This window comes from Lynx rufus, unplaced genomic scaffold (assembly GCF_022079265.1).
Source record: "Lynx rufus isolate CCGP_SWC_20201006 ecotype Redwood Valley unplaced genomic scaffold, mLynRuf1.p SCAF_3, whole genome shotgun sequence".
NCBI lineage: Eukaryota > Metazoa > Chordata > Mammalia > Carnivora > Felidae > Lynx > Lynx rufus.
The window spans coordinates 59,859,616-59,877,108 of record NW_025814845.1 but is presented as its reverse complement, the minus strand read 5'-3'; the positions used below and the strand labels follow the sequence as shown (position 1 = coordinate 59,877,108).

General features: G+C 39.7%; 1 long non-coding RNA gene across 1 annotated transcript; it reads right to left on the bottom strand.

Annotated features, from left to right (window-relative positions):
• Nucleotides 1-1,619: 1,619 nt before the first annotated feature.
• LOC124521299 (uncharacterized) lies at nucleotides 1,620-10,259 on the bottom strand. The gene is made up of 3 exons (XR_006964445.1): nucleotides 9,535-10,259; nucleotides 6,774-6,882; nucleotides 1,620-2,593 (listed from the first exon to the last, which is right to left on the bottom strand). It is a non-coding gene; the product is annotated as an uncharacterized LOC124521299 (long non-coding RNA).
• Between the last annotated feature and the right edge of the window lie 7,234 nt (nucleotides 10,260-17,493).

Below are 17,493 nucleotides of genomic sequence, written 5' to 3'. Positions count from 1 at the left end.
GTGGTTTTGATTTGTATTTCCTTGATGAGTGATATTGAGCATTTTTTCATGTGTCTGTTGGCCATCTGGATGTCTTCTTTGGAGAAGTGTCTATTCATGTCTTTTGCCCATTTTTTCACTGGATTATTTGTTTTTTGGGTGTTGAGTTCAAAAAGTTCTTTATGGATTTTTGATACTAACCCTTTATCTGATATGTCGTTTGCAAATATCTTCTCCCATTCCATCGGTTGCCTTTTAATTTTGCCTATTGTTTCCTTCACTGGGCAGAAGCTTTTATTTTGATGAGGCCCCAATAGTTCATTTTTGCTTTTGTTTCCCTTGCCTCCAGAGCCATGTTAAGAAGTTGCTGCAGCCAAGATCAAAGAGGTTTTTGCCTGCTTTCTCCTCAAGGATTTTGATGGCTTCCTGTCTTACATTGAACTCTTTCATCCATTTTGAGTTTATTTTTGTGTATGGTGTAAGAGAGTAGTCCAGGTTCACTTTTCTGCATGTCGCTGTCCAGTTTTCCCATCACCATTTGCTGAAGAGACTGTCTTTATTCCATTGGATATTCTTTCCTGCTTTGTCAAAGATTAGTTGGCTATACATTTATGAGTCCATTTCTGGGTTCTCTATTCTGTTCCATTGATCTGAGTGTCTGTTTTTGTGCCAGTACCATACTGTCTTCATGATTACAGCTTTGTAATACAGCTTGAAGTCCCGAACTGTGATGCCTGTTTTGGTTTCTTTTTCAAGATTGCTTTGGCTATTTGGAGTCTTTTCTGGGTCCATACAAATTTTAGGATTGTTTGTTCTAGCTCTGTGAAGAATGCTGGTGTTATTTTGGTAGGGATTACATTGAATATGTAGGTTGTTTTGGGTAGTACTGACATTTTAACAATATTTTTCTTCCTATCAAGGAGCATTGAATATCTTTCCCTTTTTTGCGTGTGTCTTCTTCAATTTCTTTCATAAGCTTTCTATAGTTTCAGTGTATAGGTTGCCTACTTGGTTAGATTTATTCCTAGGTATTTTATGGGTTTTGGTGCAACTATAAATGGGATTGATTCCTTGATTTCTCTTTCTGTTGCTTCATTATTGGTGTATAGGAATGCAACCAATTTTTGTGCATTGATTTTACATCCGATTTTGCTGAATTAATGAATCAGTTCTAGCAGTTTTTTGGTGGAAACTTTTGTGTTTTCCATATAGAGTATCATGTCATCTGCTAAGAGTGAAGTTTGACCTCCTCCTGGCCGATTTGGATGCATTTTATCTCTTTGTGTTGCCTGATTGCTGAGGCTAAGACTTCCAACACTATATTCAATAACAGTGGTGAGAGTGGAGATCCGTGTCTTGTTCCTGACCTTAGGGGGAAAGGTCTTAGTTTTTCCCCATTGAAGATGATATTAGTGGTGGGTCTTTCATATATGGCTTTTGTGATCTTGAGGTATGATCCTCCTATCCCTACAGATTTCTGTTTTTTTTTTTAATTTTTTAAATGTTCATTTTTGAGAGATGGAGAGAGAGTATGAGTAGGGGAGGGTCAGAGAGAGAGACACACACAGAATCCGAAGTAGGCTACAGGCTCTCAGCTATCAGCACAGAGCCCAATGAAGGGCTCAAACTCACATGCCATGAGATTATGACCTAAGCTGAAGTCGGACACTTAACTGACTGAGCCACCCTGGCACCCCTGGAGTTATATTCCGATGGATTGCTCCCTATAAATATAAAAATGTCCTGTTGAGTTACTCATCTGTTTGGTAGATGAACTCCAGCAGGCATAAAGAGCCTACTTTCCCAAATGATGTATTCAACATTTCTATCAAAGCTAAGGAGTTATCCATTCTAGTCTAATTTCTAAACCAGCTGACCTTGTAGATAGTATCCCCTTCCATTCCTCATGGCACACAAGATCCTCTTGGGTGGAGCTAGCTCTTACCTGCAAAATTTGCTGGGGCCTATGAAATAACCAGCTTTGCTTTAGGAATTCCTTCAGGATCACAAAAGAGAACAATTCTCCTCTGGCCAGATATCAGATACCAGAGTGCAAGTATAGGCCCTGAAACCAACCAGGCCTCCAGGGGTTGAAAGAAATTGCCAGAGGTAGGTTTTTAAAAATGGGTAAAAAGAGCCTGTAGCCTAACATCTAAGTGTGTAGGAACTAGGCTTCAGCTTATAACTGGGTATTCAGTAGACTTGGGACATTAAAAACATCTAGCTTTGCCTTTGTGGACTTTCAAGGTTACCCCCAAACAAAAGAGAGATGGAAATTCATCTGGATCAAAAGCCTTGGTTAAGCTGCTTCATTACTGTAATGTTGTATATTAACTTTAGTCCACATAGTCATTTAATTTTTTTAAAGTATTGTGTTAAGTTTGGACAAGCAAAACAATTTTCTAAACCCTTAATAGAGATTAATTTCAAATCATCTGCTGCCTCTTTCCAAAGACTAATTCATGTTTGAGAAGAACTGATTTCAGTTCATACAACACATACAATTCTTGTTATTCCACATTTCACACTCTGGACAATATTTTCTTGGACTCACACACAATCACATTTGCTGTGCTCTGTTTTGGTGTTATGCTTTCAGCTTTCATCAGGGATGCTATAAAAAAAAAAACAAACAGGTTAATGAAATCCACTATTCACTTTGTTCTAGGAACATGGAAGACATTGGCCACTACATCCTTCAGCTTTTGTTCTAGAAAGCCCCTCATGAAAATTTTCTGACAAAGTTGGCTGCTAGGAAAGAAAGGCTTTATATCCCTTGAGCAACAGCCTAATTTTTTCTCAGTTGATAAGAGTATAGTAACTGTCTTTTCTGGTACTTTGCCTATCAGGTACTTAGAACCATATTCAAAGGTCAGAGATTCAGGCTCCACTGGGAGGACATAGCTCATCTAGAGTTGATGGAATTGTTTCCTAGATGGGGGTGGAGATCCCAGACCCAGAAGAGGCAGTCCCAGGCTACCCAGAATGAAATCTCAGTCCATGTGGCTTCGATGTGTTTCTAAATTTTTTAAGTTTATTACTTATTTTGAGAGAGAGAGAGAGAGAGAGAATGCGTGAAAGAGGGGCAGAGAGAAAGAGAAAGAATCCCAAGCAGGCTCCGTACTGTCAGTGTGAAGCCTGATGCAGGGCTCAAACTCACAAACCATGAGATCATAACCTGAGCCAAAGCCGAGTCGGGCACTTAACAGACTGAGCCACCCAGGTAGGGAGCTTCTGAACTAAGTGGCCAGCATTGATTTTTTTGGATGAAGCTTTATCTGCCAGCTTCTGACTTTGCTAAACTTAGAGCTTCTACAGGGTAATCCACTGAGGTCCCTAACTTGTAGCTATTGTTACACTTCCTTTAAAGGCCAAATTAAACCTCACAGGGTTGTTTTGTTCAAATCAGGTAGGAAGGGGACATTGATTTCTAGATATCTGCAAAGGTACAATTTTACATGTACCCTGGAATGACTGTCTCAGATTTTCCTACTACAACTTTCTTTCCTGGCCATTATAAGCTGCTTCTCTCTGTTACTCATCCTGATAAGCTCACACAGCTCTTTCTAGTAGTGACCCTCATTGATGTCCCCCTCTCAAATTCAGGAAGACAAGACTTATAACTACACCTCCAAAATGTCAGCCTTGCCACTAAATAGCAGGACTGGAATGTAGACCTGCCCCCTTGAGTTTGGAGGCTTGCCCTAGAAGCTGCCATCCTGAATCCCAACTTCTCAGAAAGGGGTGGTTCTACAGTGACATGGTTGAACAAAGAGGAGATTGGGTGCTCCCTTTCACTCCTGTCTGTCTCCACATGGAATCAACCCCATGAACAAAACTATGCTGAGCCTCCTCACTCTCCCTAGTCCCAAAATGCCTATTATTTCTTACTCTAGAATTAATGTGGAGGTGTCTTTTCCCAGTTTCCAGGATTCGTGGTGTAGATTACTATAGTGTGGTCTTGTGATATTAGTGGTACTTTGGTATATCTCTCCAAATCTAGGTCATTCCATGTTGGCTAAGGTCAGATTGTCATCCTATAAAGGGTCAGGGTCCTAACAGAATGGAACCCATAGTATGTAAGCATGTTCATATGTAAATCTATGTTAATACTTCTTAAAGTCAATATATCATAGTATCCAAATACTGTGTGATTTCAGAATGATGACTATACTATGATTTGTAACTTCAATTTAATTCATAATTATTAAATTTGTTACATTGACATAGTAAATAAATTCTAACACAAGAATGAACATTATCAGTCTCCTTCATAGTCTTGACCACCATGACCTGCCCCTCACCAGAGGGTATCATCATTCCACGTGTCTATACAATTTGATTGAGTTTTTATTAAAATCCTATACATTTATGATGATATTTATGAATTTTCTACAGTAAAGCCTAACTTTAGTATCTTGGAATGAGATATTTCCTTAGCAAGGGTAACTAACATAATTATTGGCGGCCAGCCTATAAAATCATACAAATATTATTTATGAACTGGTCAGTTGTGTTAGCACCATCATTTAGATATCCTTTGTGTTTTATAGCAATCTTCCCAATGTCAAGCTTTGGCATACATTTCCCAGAAAATTAAAATCTTAAACGTACCCTTAGGGCTTAATAATCAAATAAACAATAATTATAAAATACATCTGATTCATAGAGCTCATTCAAAAGAACACTGCTCAACTTTAGTTTATCTCAAATCACTCTAATATCTCAAGTTTGTAACATAAAACAACAACTTGGGACATAATTTTTATCAAAAATTTTTTATCGCCTGATTAAATCCTAAACAAGCCGCTAGATTTAAAGGTATGCCAGATGATGATTAAAAGCAATCCCCCACCATCTAATGAATTGGCAACCAAGTTAATGTGCTCTCAAAATATACATAGGTATGGAACTGGAATTCCTCCAAAGCCAAATCCATAGTGGAACTATCATCTTGTTCTTACTATCTGGGACACATAACCCTTGGTCTTCCTCACAGTGGGCACTCTAGCAGGACAAGCAAGGAAGTGAAGTAGCTCAAGGACTCTAGTGATTTTGCCAGACTTTTATCAGAATTGCACTTAGTCTAAGAAGTTTCCTACAACCTTACTTTTTTCCATCAGAGGTTAGACATGCACTACAGTAGACATGCATCACCTGGCTTCCTCTCCATGTCATAGGTATTTTCTCTAATATATTTTCTACATTTTTAATCCTATCTTGGCATCTGCTTCTCATGTGATACCATGAGTCATCTGAGGAAAAATATGATAATGGGGGGATTTGGAATGTGCTCATCCATTGCCTAATAGGTAAAGAGGATCCCATACTTGGTAGACTGAGCATGAATAGAATCTGTCACAAGATACTGGATTAATTGATAAAGATTTCACCAAAGGAAACTTGAAAAATGCCCTGCTGAAAGGGAATGCTACAAGTGCAATGATGCAGGCTTTGAAAATACAGAGGGAGAAAACCTACAAAGACAGCAGAGTTGATGATTTCAGAGTTGCACTGATGCCCTGCAGTAGATAAAGGAGGGACTGGGTTGTTAACAAGCAGTTTCTGGGTAAATGTGATTCACAGGGCCTCTGTGGTCACTTACAAAGAGGCCTGAGCTTCTGCAGTGGAAGGGCAAGCATAACTAAACAACAATCTCAAACCTAAGTTATTACTATCACAGAGCTCTAGAGACACTGGAATGCTTAGCCAAGGTATTTTTGTTAAGCAAAGATCAAGGCCCTGGTAAAACCTGGAACTTGAAAACATGGTAACTGGATATATGGATGGATACCCCTGAAGATCTTGGCTCTATAAAACCCTCTGAGTTTGCAGAGGTAGCCCAACTTCCCTAGGAAGAGCTAGAACTTTCCCTGGGCTGGAAGATGCTGCAGGAGTCTCTCCTCCGCAAGACAACAGCTTCTCCCCTGGAGCTAAACCCATTTCCTTTCCTGCCTTGTAGGGTGGTAATTAGAGTTAAATCTCAGCATAACCCAACTGGGGGTGTGTTAGGCCTGATAAGAGAGGAGAAAACTATTCATCCGTTGCAAGACGTAGCTAGCACATACCATCCGGGGTCAGGAGAATACACTTAGGTTTGGATTTCAAGGGTGCCTAATCAAGAGTGGGGCTATAATATAAGCCTGGGAAACCAAGAATTCATTGATTTCAGGGTACGCTCTCAAGACACTGGCAAGGACCCCAGGGGATGGAGCGCACACTTTGCTGAGATAGTAATTAGAAGCCTAGAAAAGGTGGTTGGCTTTCCCAATGAAGTGAGGAAAGCCCAAGTTGCTTTTAGGTAGAGGAAGGAATATAGAAGCTAAGGGAAGTGGACATGCTGGAATATCCAATAGCACTAAAACCCTAAAATTTTTATTGATGCAGTAAACCTTTGACTTTTCAGAATTTACCTCTTACCCTCATCCATATGCATGTGCCTTATGCAGGCCTCCAAAATATTAGCCACTTTTTGCTCATCTAGTCAGATTACCATGATGTCATTGATATAATGGACCCTTGTCACCTCATGGTTCAGATCTCTTTCAACAAGATTGCCACCCTCTGGCTGCCATTCTGATCTCACTGCTGATTATAATGGTTGTGTCCACTTGGCTTCTAATGGTTATCCACTGTCACTTGCCTCTACAGTTTCAGAATCTGATCATTCCCTTTGCTCTCAGTGGCTCCAGTTCTGCAGTGTCAGTTCCTACCGTCAGCTCTGGCACAGAGAAGACAGACAGCACTAAACTGCTTCATGATGATAATGCTTCTCTCATTAGCACATTACTCACTCTTTGCTAGACAATGTCTCCTCCATGCCTTCTATGGAGCAGTTTAGGTCAGCTGGAACCCTTCAGAAGTTCCATTTCATTATCCAGTTAGGAGGTACCCCACTGCGGCCTGAGGAAAGACACAAGTGCAACAGTGATAAATGACCTGGAGGTCTGGGCTATATGCTTTGCTGTTTTGTCCTCCAGCCTTGCTCATGCTTGACTCTGGTTGTAACATTACATCTAATGAAGAATTATTACTGAGACTACCCAATCTAAAGATTTGTGGGTTCTGATTTAACCCAATTTATGAAGGCTTCGAAGTCACTTGGCATACCATGTTCAGATGTTTCATCTGCAGCAAGGCCCAAACAGCAGGTCAGAAGCCGTTTTGCAAACAGTGTATAATTCTCTGCTGCAAATGACCTTGCTTTAGAACCCTGGCAGTCTGCATTGTGATTCTCCCATTGAGGCTTGCATGAAATCCACATGTCATCTTTCCCACCCCAAAACCTCCTCAGCTCCCTTGGGGTAGAGTCCCTTTCCTCCCTAATCAGCCTAGCACATCCCTAGCTGGGTTATGTTGTGACTAAAATCTAGTTATTGACTGAGTGTACATATGGTGGCAGGGGTGGGGGGTCTACATTGTCATGAACAAGGAGACCACTAATCTTTAATAGGGAAGACTGGATCAGTTCTGTTGGTGCCTGGGTTCTGGGGGATCTTGGGATTTGAAAGTGACCCCATTCTGTCCCAAACAGATGTTGACATGCAACATTTGCCTTATTGAGAATTAAACCTCATTGAGAATTAAACCTTCTTTGCAGCTTTGCTACTCCTTTTCTTTTTTTTTTTAACATTTATTTATTTATGGGAGACAGAGAGAAACAGAGCACAAGCAGGGAAGGGGCAGAAAGAGAGGAAGACACAGAATCCAAAGCAGGCTCCAGGCTCTGAGCTGTCAGCACAGAGCCTGACATGGGGCTCAAACCCATTAACCGTAGTATCATGACCTGAGCCAAAGTCAGATTAACCGACTGAGACACCTAGGTGTCACAATAGCTCTGCTATTCTTATGATTGAATCCAGGGTCTGGTCCTCTGCCCTCTGGCTGTAGGAGATAAGAGCCTCTTTAAATGCTATCAAGAAGGTCTTTGGCTTTCACACTTAGCTTTTAATTACTGATTAAACACTCTTAACTTTTATTTTTCCAAGGTGCCGATTGTCCTTAGCAAGAGTAATCTCATTCCACTGTAGTTATGTGGTATTTCTCATGTTTCAGAAATGCTTGGTATAATGTACCTGCTGGTTCATTTCCTTCTAGTTCACCACCAGTGAACATTTTAACAATTTTAGTCCGTTAATAATTTAGCCTTGTGCCAGGAGTTATCAGTACACTGCCTACCATCATTGATGGGGTCTGTACTAGTTTCCTAGGGTGTCACAACAAATTACCACAGACTGAGGGGCCTAAAATTACAGAAATTTATTCTTTCACAATTATGGAAGCCAAAAGTTGAAAATCAAGTGTGTCAGCAGGTCTGTACTCCTTCTGAAGGTTCTATAAAAGAATCCTTCCTTGCCTCTTCCAACTTCTGGTAGCTCCTGAAGTTCCTTGGATTGTGGCAGCATCACTCCAATCTCTGCCTCCACCTTCACACGGCCTTTTCCTCTGTGCATCTGTCTCCTCTTCTTTTAAAGACACCAGTTATTGGGGCGCCTGGGTGGCGCAGTCGGTTAAGCGTCCGACTTCAGCCAGGTCACGATCTCACGGTCCGTGAGCTCGAGCCCCGCGTCGGGCTCTGGGCTGATGGCTCAGAGCCTGGAGCCTGTTTCCGATTCTATGTCTCCCTCTCTCTCTGCCCCTCCCCCGTTCATGCTCTGTCTCTCTCTGTCCCAAAAATAAATAAACGTGGGAAAAAAAAATTAAAAAAAAAAATAAAGACACCAGTTATTGAATTTAGGGCTCACCCTACTCAAGTATAATCTCATTTTGATGCTGAACTAATTACATATACAAAAACACTATTTCCAAATAGGATCACATCTTGAGGTTTTGGGTAGGCATGAATTTTAGGGGGTATTGTTGATTCACTACAGGGTCCTCATTACCAGCTGATTGGTGACAATCCAGTTTCAGAGTCCCATCTTAGTGCCAGGAATGATCCAAGAAGGCCAATGCTGTCAAAGGAGTCACATGTTCTACTGACTGAGCCAGCAAGGTACCCCTGCTCTTAAATTGAACACATATGGAAAGGATGGATAGAAAGCAGGATGCGGCATAAGGGGAAGTTGGACTATATCATAAACTTTAAACAGACCTTGCCAGATCCTACAGGAATCTCTGAAGCTGAGAGGATCCCTTACCATTGTTCTGAGTTGGGTCAAGAAAGCAGAGGCTTCAGTGAGGATAATCAGCCCTCAACCATTGAATGTAGACTGTCTTCGGAAGGGGCTGTCCTCTCAAGCGAGGTGCGTCTCTTAGGCAAGATGTGAAGACTTATAGATAAGCACTCAGCAATGGAGAAACAACATTTCACTCCTGAAGAAATATCTGGATGGTACAGGACACCATCCACTATGCCTATCATTGATCAGGGCTGAAAATCAATTTATTTTTATAAAACTGAAATAATTTAGACAAGTCACTGTTTTTGTTCCCAGAAAAATAATTCAGAGGACAAAAAAAAAGTGTAAGAAGCCTTGAAAAGCAGTTTAGTTGGTTGAGATGACTAAGGTAAGTTATGAGATGTACAGTTTGGAAAGTAGAGGGAACACTTACCCCAAAAGTGGAAGCTCCTCCACCTGGCTGGAGGGGTGGGGATTCCACCCTGTGATTGATGAGTTTTGGGGAAGGATGTGGCAGACACTTCAGCTCCTCTCTCTCTCTTTCTCTCTCTCTGATCTTCCCATCTATAAGGAGAAGACATCTTCTTATCTGTTCCATTCTGCCATGGCATAAACTTTTCAGGGTCTTGATGATTAGTGATGATGAACATCTTTTCATGTATCTGTTAGACATTTGAATATCTCCTTTAGAGTAAAGGCTTTCAGATCTTCTGCCCATTTTTTAATTGGATTGTTTGGTGTTTTGATACTGAGTTGTATGAGATTTTTATATATTTTGGATATGAACCCTTAATAAATTATATTGTTTGCCAATATCTTCTCCCATTCAGTAGGCTCCATTTCCATTTTGTTGGTGTTTCCTTTGCTGTGCAAAAGCCTTCTAGTTTGATGTTGTCTATTTTGTCAATTTTTGCTTTGGTTGCCCTTGCCTGAATAGAGATTCAAAAAATATTGCTCAGACTGATGTCCATACTTCCTATGTTTTATTCCGGGGGGTTTATGGTTTCTGGTCTTACATTTGAGTCTTTAATCTACTTTGAATGTATTTTTGTATATGGTGTAAGAAAAATTTCCAGTTTTATTCTACTATACACAGCTATCCGATTTTCCCAGCACTATTTTTTTTTATTTTTTCAATATATGAAATTTATTGTCAAATTGGTTTCCATACAACACCCGGTGCTCATCCCAACAGGTGCTCTCCTCAATACCCATCACCCACCTCCCCTCCCTCCCACCCCCCATCAACCCTCAGTTTGTTTCAGTTTTTAAGAGTCTCTTATGTTTTGGCTCTCTCCCACTCTAACCTCTTTTTTTTTTCCTTCCCCTCCCCCATGGGTTTCTATTAAGTTTCTCAGGATCCACATAAGAGTGAAAACATATGGTATCTGTCTTTCTCTGTATGGCTTATTTCACTTAGCATAACACTCTCCAGTTCCATCCATGTTGCTACAAAGGGCCATATTTCATTCTTTCTCATCGCCACGTAGTACTCCATTGTGTATATAAACCACAATTTCTTTATCCATTCATCAGTTGATGGATATTTAGGCTCTTTCCATAATTTGGCTATTGTTGAAAGTGCTGCTATAAACATTGGGGTACAAGTGCCCCTATGCATCAGTACTCCTGTATCCCTTGGGTAAATTCCTAGCAGCGCTATTGCTGGGTCATAGGGTAGGTCTATTTTTAATTTTTTGAGGAACCTCCACACTGTTTTCCAGACTGGCTGCACCAATTTGCATTCCCACCAACAGTGCAAGAGGGTTCCTGTTTCTCCACATCCTCTCCAGCATCTAGTGTCTCCTGATTTGTTCATTTTGGCCACTCTGACTGGCGTGAGGTGATATCTGAGTATGGTTTTGATTTGTATTTCCCTGATGAGGAGTGACGTTGAGCATCTTTTCATGTGTCTGTTGGCCATCCGGATGTCTTCTTTAGAGAAGTGTCTATTCATGTTTTCTGCCCATTTCTTCACTGGGTTATTTGTTTTTCAGGTGTGGAGTTTGGTGAGCTCTTTATAGATTTTGGATACTAGCCCTTTGTCCGATATGTCATTTGCAAATATCTTTTCCCATTCCGTTGGTTGCCTTTTAGTTTTGTTGGTTGTTTCCTTTGCTGTGCAGAAGCTTTTCATCTTCATAATGTCCCAGTAGTTCATTTTTGCTTTTAATTCCCTTGCCTTTGGGGATATGTCAAGTAAGAAATTGCTACGACTGAGGTCAGAGAGGTCTTTTCCTGCTTTCTCCTCTAAGGTTTTGATGGTTTCCTGTCTCACATTCAGGTCCTTTATCCATTTTGAGTTTATTTTTGTGAATGGTGTGAGAAAGTGGTCTAGTTTCAACCTTCTGCATGTTGCTGTCCAGTTCTCCCAGCACCATTTGTTAAAGAGACTGTCTTTTTTCCATTGGATGTTCTTTCCTGCTTTGTAAAAGATTAGTCGGCCATATGTTTGTGGGTCTAATTCTGGGGTTTCTATTCTATTCCATTGGTCTATGTGTCTGTTTTTGTGCCAGTACCATACTGTCTTGATGATTACAGCTTTGTAGTAGAGGCTAAAGTCTGGGATTGTGATGCCTCCTGCTTTGGTCTTCTTCTTCCAAATTACTTTGGCTATTCGGGGCCTTTTGTGGTTCCATATGAATTTTAGGATTGCTTGTTCTAGTTTCGAGAAGAATGCTGGTGCAATTTTGATTGGGATTCCAGCACTATTTATTAAAGAGACTATCTTCTCCCATTGTATGCTCTCGCCTCCTTTGTCAAAGATTAACTGGCCACATAAGTATGGATTTAATGCTGGGCTTTCTATTCTGTTCCATCCATCTGTATGTCTATTATTCTGGTATGCCAGTATCATACTGTTTCTATTAATATGTATATATATTTATAGTATATATCTTGCAATATGGGATTGTGATACCTTCAGGTTTATTTTTCCTTATCAAGACTGCCTTAGCTATTTGGGGTCTTTTGTGATTCCATACAAATTTTAGAATTATTCTAGTTATGTGACAAATACCACAGGTATTTTGATAGGGGTTACATTGAATGTGTAGATTGCTTTGGGTAGTATGGACATTTTAACAATATGAGTTCTTCCAATCCATGAGCATGGACTATTTTTCCGTTTATTTGTGTCTTCAATTTCTTTCACCAGTGTCTTACAGTTTTAACGTACAGGTTTTTCACTCCTTGGTTAAATTTATTCCTAGATACTTTATTCATTTCAATGCAATTGCAAATGAGATTATTTTCTTAATTTTTATTTCTGCTACTTCATTTTAGTGTATAGAAATGCAACAGACTCTGTATATTAATTTTGTATCCTGTAACTTTACTGAATTCATTTATCAGTTCTAATAGTTTTTGAGTGGAGTCTCTAAGGGTTTCTAAATATAGTATGTCATCTGCAAATAGTGACAGTTTTACTTTTTCCTCACAAATTTGGATACCTTTTATTTCTTTTTCTTGTCTGATTTCTGTGCTTAGGACTTCCAGTACTATGTTGAATAAAAGTGGAAATAATGGGAATCTTTGTCTTGTTCCTGATATTGGAGATGTAGCTTTCAGCTTTTAACTGAGTATGATGTTAGCTATGGATTTGTCATATATGGTCTTTATTATGTTGTGGTATGTTTCATGTATTTCCACTTTGTTGAGAATTTTTACCATGAATGAATATTGTATTGTGTCAAATGGTTTTTCTGCATCTATTTAAAAAAAATGATTGTATGATTTTTCTTCTTCTTTTTGTTAATGTGGCACATCACATTGATTAATTTGTGAATTTTGAACCATCCTTGCTTCCCTGAAATTAATCCCACTTGATCATGGTGTATAGTCCTTATAATGTATTGTTGAACTTGGTTTGCTTTTGGTCCTTTATAATCCATTGTATTTCTGTGGTATCTGCTGTAATTTTTCCTCTTACATTTCTGATTTTATTTATTGGGCTCTTTCTTTTTTTCTTCTTCAAGAGTCTGGCTAAAAAGTTTATCACGTTTGTTTGTCTTTTCAAATAACCAGCTCTTAATTACATTGATCTTTTCTATTGTTTTTCTTTTTTAGTTTCTATTTCATTTATTTCCACTCCAATCTTTATTATTTCCTTGCTTGTACTAACTTAGGGCTTTGTTTGTTCTTCTTTTTCTAGTTCCTTTAGGTGTAAAATTAGATTGAGATTTTTTCTTATTTCTTGAGTGGTCCTGTATCACTTGAACTTCCCTTTTAGAACTGTTTTTGCTGCATCCATAGAATTTAGAATGTTATGTTTCCATTTTCATTTGTCTCATGGTACTTTTTGATTTCCTCTTTGATTTCATTATTGATCCATCTGTTGTTGAATAGCATGTTAGCTTCCATGTGCTTGTGTATTTTCCACTTTTCTTCTTGCTGTTGATTTCTAACTTCATACTGTTACAGTCAGAAAAGATGCTTGCTATGATTTCAGTCTTCTTAAATTTATTGACATTTGTTTTGTGTTCTAACACATGAGCCATCCTGGAGAATATTCCATGTGCATTTGAAAACAATGTGTATTCTGTTGTTTTTGAGTGGGATGTTCTAAATATATCTGTTAGGTCCATTTGGTCTAATGTGTCAAAGTCATTTTTTTGTTGATTTTTCTGTCTGGATGATCTATCCATTTATGCAAATAGTAGGAGGACTTTAATGTCCTATCAGTTTCTCTGTGCTGCAGGCATGCTGGTGTGTGTGGGGTTGACCTCTGACTGACTGACTGGAAGGTCTGGCTGCGAGTATTATAGATATTATACTGTGGCTGCCCACCCCACCCCCAGTGGAAGAACTTGGAAGGGGCTCTGTCTGGCACTGGCTGAGTGTACTATCCAGGTGTGGTGGGGTGGGGAGCTACTTGGGAGGGGTTCTGAGGCAGGGTGGGTGAGTTGGGAGAGTTGAGTCTTAGTGGAATGCTTGAGCCAGACTAACAGTACTGGCACAATAGATGGAGAGTGTCAGAAATGGTACCTGCCAGTTCTGGGCCACCCAGGTAGGAGAGAAGTTTTTAAAATGCTACCCAACAGGGGCACGTAGGTGGCTCAGTCAGTTAAGCGTCAGACTTCAGCTCAGGTCATGATCTCACAGCTTGTGGGTTAGAGCCCCACGTCGGGCTCTGTGCTGACAGCTCAGAGCCTGGAGCCTGCTTTGGCTTCTGTGTGTCCCTCTCTCTTTCTCTGACCCTCCCCCACTCACATTCTGTCTTTCTCAAAAAATATATATATAAACATTAAAAAAAAATTTTTTAAGTGCTGTCCAGAAGTGCTTTTGTCCCCACAAAATGTTCCAGTAGAAACCTGCCCATCGGGCACATGCCCTAAAATTAGTCAGTATATCTCCTTCATGTGTAACTCAGGCACTTTTTTTTTAATGTTTATTTATTTTTGAGAGAGACTGAGACAGAATGCAAGTGGGTTAGGGGCAGAAAGAGAGGGATACACAGAATCTGAAGCAGGCTCCAAGCTGTCAGCACAGAGACGGACACAGGGCTCGAACCCACGAACTCAAGATCATGACCTGAGCTGAAGTCAGATGATCAACTGACTGAGCCACCCAGGTGCCCCAGTCTCAGGCATTTTTCAAACTGCTGTCCCTGTCCTGGGACTTGGAGCAAGTGAGAAAGTGCACATGCCTTTTAAGAGCAGAGTGTTGGTGGGACACCTGGATGGTTCAGCTGGTTAAGCATCTGGCTCTTGATTTCAACTCAGGTCATAATCTTGTAGTTTGCAAGTTTGAGCCCTGTGTCTGGTTCCCGACTGCTGATGGTACAGAGCCCATTTGGGATTCTCTCTCTCTCCCTCTCTCTCTGCCCCCCCCCACTCTCTCTCTCTAAAAATAAATAAATTTTTAAAAAAATAACAGAGTATTGGTTTTGTGCTGACCTTAACTCTCCTGGACATAATAAGCCCCACTGTTTTTTTTTTTTTAATGTTTATTTTTGAGAAAGAGTGCAAGTAGGGGAGGGACAGAAAGAGAGAGGGAGGCACAGAATCTGAGGCAGACTATAGGCTCTGAGCTGTCAGCACAGAGCCTGATGCAGGGTTCGAACTCACAAACCATGAGATCATGACCTGAGCCAAAGTCGGATGCTTAACTGACTGAGCCATCCAGGTGCCCCAAGCCCCATTAGTTTTAAAAGTCAGCATGGGTGCTGGTCTTTCTGGTGCAAGTCCTCCAGGCTGTGGAGCCTGATGTTGGGCTTGGATACCTTATTCCTCAGGAAAGGCCTCTATGGTTGTGATATCCCTCCCACTTGTGTGTCCCAGGGCTGGGGATGTGGGTCCTAACTAAACTGCATCTTTACCCTTCTACCTGTCTGGATGTGGCTTTTTCTTTATTTCCTTAATTGTGTATGAACTGGTCTTCAGTTCATTCTCAATACTCATTCATTATTAACAATATAGACATATTATTGTATACTAGATTTTGGTTTATCTGTGGGGAAAAAGTGAGCTCAGCATCTTCCTACTCTACCATCTTGATCCTACCTCCCCTCTGTTTTTATTTATGTGTTTTTTTCCAGTCTTTGTTTCCTAGGAGCTGATTGTGTTTCCAGCATTCAATGAAAAACAAAACAAGACAAAACTCCTATAAAGTAATAAGAAAAAGACCAATGACCCACTGGAAAAATTGGCAAAGTATATAAAATGAGAGTAATCTAGTAGAGAACCTGGGCAAAGTATATGAATTATGAACAGACAATTCACAAAAAACAATGGCCCTTAATCATATGAGAAGATCACCTCACTTATAAGATAAATGTAAATTAAAACTACACTGAGCTCTTTTCCTTTCTTTCCCTAGAGGTGGCAAATAGGTGGCTGAAGAGGTGATGAAAACAAGAAAGTTGGGCTGGGGACCTGGCATGAAGCCTTAGAAGGTGCCCAGCCTAGTCAGGAGTTGGGTTGTGTATAGAGAGACTGAGCAATAATGACAGCCAGAGAAGGGATTTATAAATATGGAAAAATTGAAGGCTAGAAAGAACCTTTAGAAGTTGGGGTTGTAGACAACAGTATGAACTTGTGCTTTTAGCATGAAGAAATAGATACAGGTGTGTGTGTGTGCATGTATGCACACATATATTTCCTAGTTCTGTTTCTTATACAAACCTAAGAGATATCCCAATAACAATAAGCATTCTAATTACTCTGTGATCAAAAAGAATGAAATCTTGACATTTGCAACAATGTAGATGAAACTAGAGTATATTTATGCTAGGCAAAATAAGTCAGAGAAGGACAAATATATGATTTCACTCATATGCGTAATTTAAGAAACAAAACAGATGAACATAGGGGAAGGGAAGCAAAAATAAGATAAAAACAGAGAGGGAAACAAACCATAAGAGACTCTTAACTACAGAGAACAAACTGAGGGGTTGCTGGCAGATGTTATGGGTGGGGGGATGGGCTAAATGGGTGATGGGCATTAAGTATGGCACTCTTTGGGATGTTGTATGTAAGTCATGAATCACTAAATTCTCCTGAAATCATTTTGACACTGTATGTTAACCAAGTTTGATTTAAATTTTGAAAAATGAGGTACTGATATGCTAAGATATGGATGAACCTTGAAAACATGTTACGTGAAAAAAGACCTAAAAGGCCAGATTTTGTGAGAATCCATTCTATGAAACATTCAGAAAAGGCGAATCTGTAGAGACAGTGTTGTTTAGTGATTGCCTGGGGTGGGGGGGGGGGGTGGCATGACTGCTAATAGGTACTAGGTTTCTTCTTGAAGGTAATGAAAATGTTCTAAACTTAGAAGGTGGTGATGGCTGCACAAATCTGTGAATATACTTACATCATTGAATTGTGTGCTTTAAATGTGTGAATTTTACAGTACGTGAGTTATATCTCAATAAAGATAATTTTAAAGAAAACAATGAGCATTCTAAATGCCCAGATGTTGGTTTCTAAGTACTTCAAAAGGTACAAATTTCCAGTTATAAGATAAATAAGTCCTGTAAATGTAATGTACAGAATGGTAACTATAGTTAACAGTACTGTATTGTATACCAGAAAGTTGCTAAGAGAGTAAATCTTAAAAGTTCTCATCACAAGAAAATTTATAACTGTGTGAGGTGATGAATGTTAATTCGACTTATCGTGGTGATTATTTTACAATATACACATATATAAATAATTATGCTGTACACCTAAAACTAACACAATGTCAAATGTCAATTATATCCCAATTTAAAAAAATTAAACACCATCCTTCTCTAAAAAGAGCGACCAGGAACTTATGGCTTCTAGGCCAAATCTAGTTTACTGTCTTGTTTTATAAATAAAGTTTTATTGGAACACAGCCATGCCCATTCATTATCTATGGCTGCTTTTGCACTATAACAGCAAAGTTAACTAATTGTGACAGA